The sequence below is a fragment of the Marmota monax genome, unplaced genomic scaffold (genome assembly GCF_021218885.2).
Source record: "Marmota monax isolate L192 unplaced genomic scaffold, Marmota_monax_Labrador192_F-V1.1 WCK01_AAM20220418_F8-fsc00084, whole genome shotgun sequence".
Classification (NCBI taxonomy): domain Eukaryota; kingdom Metazoa; phylum Chordata; class Mammalia; order Rodentia; family Sciuridae; genus Marmota; species Marmota monax.
In genome coordinates, this window is record NW_026694575.1 from 8,204,951 (window position 1) to 8,215,880 (window position 10,930).

Here is a 10,930-nt window from a genome sequence, read left to right on the forward strand (position 1 = left end):
TGAGATTTCAGAAGAGGCCTTGGCCTGGGTTGGGGGCAAATAAGGAAGACAGGACTTGCGGGGACAGAGGGACAAATGAGAAGTCTACCAGGGGCCAGGCCCTGCCTATGAGCTGGTGGCTCAGCCTGTGCACCTGCTGTCAGCTCCACAGTGCAGGAAGGAGGAAGGCGGGCGCCTCTCTGTGCGACCTGACACACATGCAGAGGGCAGGCGGCCCCTGAGCAAGGTGCACTGAGCTGCCGATGTCACCTCCAGACCAGCCCCGTCTCAGGCCCTGGAGCCCAGCACGAATCATAGAACCAAATACCTAGAGAAAGTGGCTCCCAGCTCTCCTCTTCTTTCTGGAGAGAAGATCACTGGATTTCTGCTGTGACGGATACAACCTTTCCTGGCATTGTCCCAGGACCTGGGCCACCGTCTTGCTGAGCACAGTAGATTTTCTTACCTCTCACTGGATGTGATCCCACAGCCTGATGGGGAACTTGGTTTGTAAGTGGGGCGAGCACTCCCGGGGCCAGAGATACAGAGACAAAGGGCACCTGCACTCACAGAATGAGGTGAAGCCTCCACCTCAGGGGGCACAGGGCTTTTTGGGGACATTAAGACAGTATAGGAAACTGACTCTGGAAGCCTAACCTTCCTGGAACCACCAAATGCATTTAGTGGTGGCTGATGGCTGTGGAACGAGGTCGTCACTTGTCTACTGGCACTCATTTCTCCTGTGTGTTAAGGGCTCTTATTCTATCTTGGGGATGCCTCCTGCCCCCACTCTTAAGGCACAGAGTTTTCCAGGGCTCATGTCACCCCCTGAGAGGAACCTGCCTGGTCTGGTGAGTATTGTCCCCTCCTCTGGCCCTGGTCCAGTGAGTGGCTCAGGATTGGACACTAACCTCCGGCCAAGGCAGTCAAATTGGATCAGAGCAAAGGGCTGAGTCAGGCCCTTGGGAGGGATCCTTGGGGGAAGCCTTTGCACACGTCCTGTGGAGTTGGAAATGGCGGGCACTGTGGTTTGAATGTGCCCTTCAAAGTTCATGTGTGAGAAACTTCATCCCCAACGCAACAGTGAAGAGCTGGTTAGGTCACGAGGACTTTGCCCACGTGAGTGGATTCTCGCTGTCACTGTAGGCTGGTGACGGAGGGAGAGGATCATGAAGGAGGGACGAGCCTCAGCCACGTGTGCTCATGGCAAGGGCCCACTCTTGCTCCAGCCCTCTGCCCCCGCCCCCTGCCTCGAAGGATGCAGCCCGAAGGTCCTTTCCAGGTGCGAACCCTCGACCTTGGACTTCCAACTTCCAGACGTGAAAGAAAGAAACCTGTGCTCCTTACAATTCACTCAGCCTCCGGCACACAAAGTGGTCTAAGGCAGGGCTGCCATCTGTCTTACTGCCACCAGGGGAGAGTGGGACTCGGAGACCAGGTGCAAGGAGCAGCACTGCCCGGGTGTTCAAGCCTGGTCAAGCAGTGCCCAAAGCCATTGACCCCACACTTTCCAATTACAAGGGAAAGGAATTCTTTTTTTTGGGGGGGTGGTTATTAAGCCAGTGTGGGGTGGCCTTCTGTTTCCTTAGAATAGAATCCATCTGGTAAAACCTTGCTGCTCCCTTGGGTGTCTGGGTGCCAGCACTGGAATACCTGCAGTCATGGCCCGAGTTGCGAGCCGTAGGTGGGCGAGGCTGGTGCACCCTGTGTAGCCCCCAGGAGCAGACTGAGACAGGGTGCCAGGCTCCAACACCCTCATCATACTGGGCACTCTGCTCTCAGACAAAACCTGTCCTGGACCCTGTGACCATCCCGTACCGCCTCAACCCCTGGAGCCTCTGCCTGGCCCACACACCCCCGTCCCTGCAAAGCCACAGAGCAGGGTCACAATGACCAGTCACTGGGTGCCGACTCTCACCTGGAGCCCTCCCCCCAACTCCCGGGGGACTAGGCATTCCTCCCCAGAGAGCAGGAGCAGCGAGGCAGGCCTGGGTCGTCCACTGCTCAGCTGTAAAAGGTCCTGCAGAACTCAGCTGTCCACTCAGTGGCTCATCAGCGGTGCCACTGACCTGGCTGGACAGCAGGAGGCCGGGCCAGGCTGGTGGTGGATTCGGCACTGGGAACCCTGGTCTGGGAAGACGCCCCTACTCCCACCCTGGGGATCCCTTGCTCAACTGATGGCCCTGAATTCCCTGGGCCTGGACCCTGCCCTGGAGCAGGGGCAGGTGGCCAGACTCTGGTATGCCCTCGGTTACCATCCCAGGGCTGGGCTCAGCCTTCTGTCATGGGCTCGGTGCCATCTGATGGCTGAAAGTCACCTGGAGCCCAGAGGCCACAGCAAGAGTAGAGGCAATTCCCAACTCTGCACCTGTATCTCCCCAACCCTGTGGTTGGCACCACATCCCCTGTGACAGGTGAAGAAACTGTAGACAGGTGAGGACCTGCCCGGAGGCACCCTGCCTTGTGGCCTGAGGGTGGAGTCTGCAGCCAGGCCTCCCCTGGGCTCTCCGCCCTCTCCCACCAGCCTGGAGCGCTCCCTGCAGGAGGAGCGCTTCTCCCACATGGAGGAGTGCGCCCTTCCCCTCCTCCCCAGCCCAGCCGCAGAGGTAAGAATCTAGGCAAGGTGTGACCTTGCAGGTGAGAATGGACACCAGCCAGTTCTCCCTGCCTTGTGGGAGATGCAGAGTCTTCCCAAGAGAGCTGGCGGCAGGGACCTGAGGGCTGCTCCCGCCGAGTGCTGGTGACCACCAGCTCCTGATCCAGGGAGGCTGGGCTCCGCCAGGTTCCACTAGAACCCTGGCCAGCGGTCTGCTCTCTGGGGCTGCACTTAGTGGCCAAATAAGAGGCTTCAGTGCCCATCACTTGTGCTGGGGAGCCTTGAGTGACCCCAAGGGAGGGTCCCACATTCTCCCAAGTCCCTTATGGCCACTCCCCCTCCTAGCTGGATTAGTCACCCCATTAGTGTCTCTTTCTGAGGCTGCTGTGCCCTCCCTCCCCCTCCTTTCTGTCCCCAGCTCCTCTAATGCAGTCTATGGGGGTGACTATGTGTCCTGAAGGTTTGGACCGCAGGCTATGTCACAAAAGAGGGCTTCGGGCTCAGAACAGGGCTGGAACCCAGTTACCTAGTGGAAGGGCGCAAACTTTGGTGGCGGGACGAATGTGTTCTGGAGGTGGCAGGAGAGCCACAGGGAAACATGCTGCACTGTGTACCGGAAGTCGGCCAGGACAGTGGCTCCTAAGTGTTCCCACCACACACACCTGGCTGGGAGGTGATGGGTGTGTTGGTTAGCTTGATCCCAGGAACCACTGCAAAATTCCCACAGAGGAGGCCGGGCCCTGGCAGAGGTGGGAGAGGGGAGGAGGGGCCACAGAGAGAAGAGTCAAGGTCAAGGAGGGGGAAAGTCCCCGGAGAGAAGGGAGCTGGGTTCTCCGCAGAGAAAGACCAGGTGGGCCCCCACAAGTTAGATTGGGAGGGGCTGGCTTGGAAGGCCAAGGTTTTGTTATTTATTTTTTAGGTGTTGGTTCTTGAGCATGGACAGTCCTCACCATGTGGTCGAGGTAGGGAGAGAAAAGGACAAGCCCGGCCGTGGAGGGCACAGGCTCTGCAGAATGTGCTTACAGGACGGGTGGGGTAGCTACGCAGCTTGCGGTCCTGGAAAAATGAAAGAAGACAAAACCCACAGCCAGCCTTTAAAAGTCATATCGGAAGTCATATCATTCTGTAGTCTTCCTATTTACTCTTAGCCCAAAAAGAGATTAGAGGGAGGAACAGGAACAAACTTGAAATAGGAGTGTGCCTTAGGTTTTAGGCAGTTAATTTATTATTCTTTGCATGCACACCACAACTGTATTCACCTGTTTTTGCTTTGATTAGTTTTTAATATTATAATAAGAATATTATAGAGCAAAATCATGTGGTATTAGATTAGATTAGCAGATGTTATTGATAAGGGTTTTGTTTACATGCAATATTCTTAAATCGAGATCATATTAACAAATTAAATTAAGAATCACAATAAATAAAAATATTTTCTTTTAATTTCAGTATCTGAATTCATATTGGAAACATTTATTTGTAGCTAAAGTAGAGCCCAATTATGTCCTAAAAATACATGTGCAAGTATCTACATAGTTTTAATTGAGTAGTAACAGATATAAATGTGAAACATTAACATCAAAACAGTGTCCATGGGCTCTTCTGAAGTGCCTTGTGCCACTAATAATAAAGATCTATAATTATCATAAATCATGAAATTCATCAAAATTATAAATATCTTACTGAATATAGATCAGAGCCAGGCAACAAATACAATTCCTGTATCCTCCTTACATAAGTGAACCGTGGAAAACAATTTTTTTTTATCATAACACTTTTTTTCCAGAATATTTAATTAGTTCTAATTATATTTTACATTATGTACCTCTATGATTGATTTTAGTAGAAATTCTAAGAAGTTCCTTAGAATTTGCTATAATAATAACACATTAGCTTCTATTGTCATTTCTTTTAGGCTGTTTACTATTGTTATTTATAAACATATCTACCATAAAAAGACATTGTTTAACTATTAAAAAAAAGGACAAGTCACAGGATTTTTCTTTATTATTGTATTCTAACTCCAAAATACTACTCATGTAAGGTAGTAGGAAGATTCATAGGTCTTAGAAATGTATGAAAACTTTGACCAGAGAGCAGTTTTCTCTTTTAAAACAAAACAAACCAAAATAGCAAGAGCAATACATTGACTTTATTTCTTATAAAGGCAATATAGTTTAATCTTTATTACTTGGGATTTGATATAGATGAAATGTTTGGAAAAGAGTAGATTCCAAATCAAGGTACATTCAAAATGCTCTTATAGCACTTTAAGAACATTTATATTTACTAATCATAATATTATATATTAAATTCTATACTTTTGGAAGTACCCACACTGTATGAACCCAAACAATGATTAATTTCAAAATAATGTCACATAGAAAAAAAATCAGATGTACAAAACCAATAACAACAACAATTGGTAAGAAGATTAAACTACTTAGAAGAAATGTCAGGTTCTGGCTCTGATCCGCCAGGAGCTTTGGGCAACCTACTTGTTGCTTTTTAGCTTAAGGTTCCTCATCTATGACATTAATAGTTTAATTCTATGAGTTTTAAGACAAGTCTTCAAATTTTTTCAAATATTTTCAATTTCTAGTTTGTGCATATAGCATTAATTTTTTGCATATAGTATTAATTTTACCATTTTAATAAAGAGCTACCAAGATAATGAAAAATAATATTGGCATTTTATATTTAATATTTCTTGTTCATCTTAGAAAAACATCCCCTTGTGTACTTGAAAACCTTCCTAAATTGGTCAGAATATTTCTCCTCCAGTCCATGAAAGGAAAGTTTAAAATCTTGATTATAGGTATAGTATTCTTCACTAGGTTACAAGAATATATTTTCACAAATTGCAGCCTTAAATTCTTCAGGCTTAATGATATCCTGGTGTGTGTGTGTGTATGTGTTTGTGTGTGTATATGTGTGTGTGTGTGTGTGTGTGTTCCACAGTGTCTCCATATATTGGCTATTTTAAATAATAGTACAATGAAGGTGGGAATGCAGGTTTCATTTCAAGGTACTGATTTAATTCTCTTTGAGTATCTGCCAATAAGAAGGAGTTCTAGATCATATTGTAGTCCTATTTTTAATTTTAACCTCTTTGATGCTTCCCATAATCCCCATACCAGTCTACATTCCCACCAAGAGTATACAAGCGCTTTTCCTTCTCTATACCCTCGCCAAGTATTATTGGTGGCCTTTTTGACAATAGCATGAAATGATATCTCATTGTGATTTTGATCTCATTTCTCTGATAGTTTGTTTAGTGATAATTAGTGATGTTGAGCTTCTTTTCATCTGTTTGTTGGTCATTTATATGTTTTTTGGGGGAGGAAATGTCCACTCAGATCTTTTTCCCCTTTTAAAATTGGGTCACTTACGGTTTTTTGCTATTGAGATATATGAATCTCTGATGTATTTTGGATATTAACCCATTGTCAAATACATGGTTCAAAAATATTGTCTTCCAATCCTTAGGCTAGCATCACACAGTTTTTAAGCCTGATGTGTATTCAATTCAAGAGAAGTATTATCTCCAGAACTACACAACCCAATTTCCAGCACTACACAGCACAAGATCTCATTAGTAATAAATATCCTTCTGCTGGACCTTTGTATAAATCTCAAATTCTTCTAAGACTAATAAAAATAGAAAAGTAGTACTAATCAGGCACCCTAAAACTACAACAAATAATTAAGTTAGATACTCCATATTTTTTACTTATTTATTCAATTTTTATTCTACCAATATTTGGTCACTAAAAAAATAAAGAAAAAGACATGATTACTACTCTCCATTTGTCTGTTGACTGAAGTCACACAAAAACAAGTAGAGGAATAAATAACATAATTGTAGTTGTGGTAGGCAGAATAATGGCTTCCAAAGGTGTCTACAGAGCAACCTCAAGAAACTGTGAATATGTTTTTAAATGGAAAAGGTGAATTAAGACAACAGGTAAAATAAAAGTTGCTAATCTACTGACATTGAGTTGAGGAAATTAGTCTGGAGTATCCACGTGGGTCCAATACAATCACAAGAGTCCTTAAATATTGAAGAGGGAGACAGAAAAGTCAGAGTTAGAGAGATGCTAAGTGAGAAAGACTCAAATGGCAATTGCTGGCTTTGAAGATGGTGAAGAGAGAAGCCAAGAGCCAAGGAAAAGGAATACTGCCTGGAGAAGCAGGAAAAAGAAAGGAAATAGGTTATTTTCTAGAGCCTCCAGAAGAGAATACAGCCCGGCTGACTCCTTGATTTTAGTACACTAAACATTTCAGACATGGTATAAAAGAACTATAACATAATATACATTCATCTTGCTTTATGCTACTAATTTTGGAATAATTTGCTACAGGAGTGATAGATAATCACAGTAGTAATGAGCACTGAAGACATTTTTCCTCATAATGAAATAGAATGTGCTGGGAGTAGGTGGTGAACTACTGTTCACATCATGGTTCAGGCAAGACGGCTAGCTAGGTATTGCAACGTATTTTCAATTTTAATGATTTCAGGAAGCTGGTATATATACATTCCTGCAGTTCACATACCCCCCATAGTGGGTGCTTTTTACACTGTATTTTAAAGCCTATCAGATTTTTTGGTAAACAACAACTGTGATTTCCTCTTTCTTCCCCCAAATAATAAACTTACTAAAAAACTTTGAAAATAAAGTTAATAAACTTAAGGACATGCTTACAAAAGGTGGCATTATTCTCACTTCATTAAGTATCCATTTTATTTGTAAGATGCATTATGTTTTTAAAAATCTGCACTAAGAAAATATTTCAGTATGTTTTGAGTATGAAATGTACATAATCATGAAGACATTATAGATAATTGTCAATCAAACCAGTCAATTTTAGGCAGATTAAAAAAATGCTACAATGTATGAAGTTGTATGGGAAGGGTCTTTGAAAGAAAGGGTATATAGTTCAGGAGGCCCTTCACCCCTGTCTGTTTCATTCCTCTTACACAAAGATATAATTTCTTTTTCTTTTTTTAAATATTTTGTTTAGTTGTCCATGGACCTTTATTTTAATTATTTATATGTGGTGCTGAGAATCTAACCCAGTGCCTCACATATGCCAGGCAAGTGCATTACCACTGAGCCCCAGCCCCAGCCCCTAATTTCTTTTTCAATATCAGCCTGTTTCTCAATTGCAACTCAATTTTTGAATCTTACTCTAATGATCTATTGGCATGCTGGGGAACGAGAAAAAGGAATGCAAGTTGAATTTTCTTTGCTTTGAGTCAGTGGTGAGTACACCCAAAGCACATTTCACACCAAATTGCATCAGTTGTTTTCTACCTTTGTAATAGGTAAAAGATACTATAATGGCAACAGAATACCAGACTACAGTTAAGCATCTTGAGTTTCTGTAGTCATAAGACTTCTGAAGACCTTAGGGAAATTTTTCTATATTTCTTGGAGTCTAAGTTCTTTATATTTAATGGAAAATTTAGTCCAAATGATTTCTAAACTCTAAAACACCTATTTCTATGCCATTTAAAGGCCACAATAATACTGGGTCTTGCTTAAAAAGTTGAGCCTAACAGAAATACTCACCTTTGAGACTTACTATACCACCAACTTTGTCAGAAGAGATCAAAACTACCTGGAATTTGGAGGAGGAATGGGCCAAAGAGGCATACACTGAGCTGGGTATAGTAGTGAATGATATTCCAGAGTCATATCTCAATATTTCACCAATTTTTACTCATTTTATTTAGTTTTACACTGTTCTTATGTTTAAAAAAATTTAAAAGTGCTACAGTCCATTTGAAAGAATCACCTGAGAGTATAATGGTATAGGGAAATGTAAATCTTAAGACTTCATTCCAAAACACAGATTATAAGAACCTTATTGGTGAGACAGCATTATTTGTAGGACACTGTCTGGAGGGACATTTTCTTCAGGCTCAGTGACCCTAGGAGAACACTACACTTATTCAGAGATAGCTATGATATTTCTAAATTGGTTTTGTTTCAAGAAATAAAAAAATATTTTACCCCTGGTACTGGGGATTGAACCCAGGGAGTTTTACCACTGAGCTACACCCCTAGCTATTTTATTCTTTAATTTTGAGACAGGGTCTCACTAAAATCTGAGGCTGACCTTGAATTTGTGCTCTTCCTGCCTCAATCTCCTGAGTTGTTAAGATTAAAGGGGTGCTCCACAGTGCCCAGTGAGAAGAATAAACATTTTTACAAGTGAAAACCCTTATATATATCAACTTGTAACAAGCCACTGTGAATTTAAAAACAAGCCGTCAACACAATGAAGTCAGTCCATTGTCTGGTTTTAAAATACCATGCTAAGATCAAAGGATTTTATTTGGGGTTTTCATGTTGATAAAATGGTTTCTTTTCCATATATATATATATTTTTTTTTTCCCAGAAGAGACCACCATAGATGGGTCTGAATATAAGTATGAGCATTTTTAAAAAAGAATAGATCAAAAAGTAGAAATAAATCCAGGAGCTATTTTGAACAGATAAAGGTACATTTCCCATTGCAAGTATTGGCATCATTTGCAGCTGATCAGTTAACAATAGCTGGAGGATATACCATTATAACCAAATGCCAATTTAAACTAATTTTATTTGATATCGCTCAGCTACCTTCTTTAATTATATTTACCAAAATTCTTAAAAAATTGAAACTGTGCATCGACACAAAGTTTAATTCTGTTGTTTTTTTATCTCTAGGTTTGGGTTCTGAGAAAGACAAACTTAATACAAACCACAATAATCTTTCTCCTAATGCTTATAATACTGGAAAATTGGTCCTTGTATTACTTAAAATTGCAAGTATCTCCTTACGCTTTCCCTTTTATTTCCTTAGTAATAATAACATTGTTGGCTTTTCCTGACTGAAGTTTAACAGAACATTGACATATTCAAGCAAAGATGCCTTGAGATAATTTCCTGTAAGGTACCCTAGGGACATCATTTCTTAACAATTAAGATCCAACCAGGAGCTCATTAAGGCCATTATAAAAGAAAAAAATTCTTTCAGTGGAAGAAAAAGCAGGTAATCACTCTTCTATTGAAAACTTGAGATAAATAATTGATATCTATATCTAAAGCACTTGATTGGAATTTTCCAATCTTTTGATAAATTAATTACCAAACAATAGGAGCTTTCCCACATTGTAAGACTAAAAGCAAGGAATAATGAACAACACTGATTACATCATCATTGTCATCGTCCTTGTCATCATCTCTTTCTTCTTCTTCTTCTTCTTCTTATTATTATTATTATTGGAAAGGCATGACTTGGAAAACTGAAGCTATAATCCTGGCAGTTATGAAATTCAAGAGTTTATTGTGTGTGTGTGGGGGGGTGAAAGTTGCATTTACTGTGATCAGAAACACTGACAAGTTGATTATTATCATTTGATACATTAAAAATTAAGGCACTTTTTTATTGTTAAGGCATATTTTTAAAATAAAAATATAAAATATTTTCATGAACACAAAAACTTGTACTTGGGCTGGGGTTTCAGCTCAGTGGTAGACTGCTTTCCTCACGCGTGAGGCCCTGGTTTCTATCATCAGCACCGCGTAAATAAATAAATAAAAATAAAGATACTGTGTCCATCTACAACTAAAAAATATTTAAAAAAAACTTTTACTTTTTTTTTTCTTAGAAGTTAAAAACTGAACAGCAACCCATTGGGAAAAAGACTCTAGTTTCACTGAACCATTGATCGAAAGCCTACCACATGAATATGAGCCTAGAACGTTTTCCTAGCAGCCAAGCTAAATTCATATAACAGAGCAGCCTGTTTTCTTCAGAATCCCTGACAATTTTATACTTTGTTTCTCTTTAGGTTTGAACTAAAGGAACTGCTTTTTTTCTGATGAAGTTATTTTCTTTAATTTTTCTTCATTTTGTTTTCTCCCTATCAAAGGTAGTATTTCACGCATGAGTCTTATAGATGAAATTCTCATTTGTGAGGATAAATGGAAGTTTTTCTAGAGCTATTCCATAAATATCCTAAGAAAATCGTTAATGGTCCTTAAGAAATATTTATTAAAAATAAAGAACAAAATAGGGAGATTAGATGGTGCTTTCTGCTGTAAAGTTGTTATCTATTTTTAAGTCAATGAAATATCCAGATTGCTGAAAACTATGGAACATGTACCATATGATAGTTTCAATTGAACAGATATTCTGGAGAGAAAAGTTTACTGTTCTTAAAAGAGTTGAAAGGGCTTTGGAAAAATAGATAAGAAGCCACTCTTTGACAATCCCTCCTGTATGGGCCAGTATTCTCCTCTAACCTGGGATTTTTACATGACAGAAGTATAATGGGAAGATAGGGACAGTTCAGA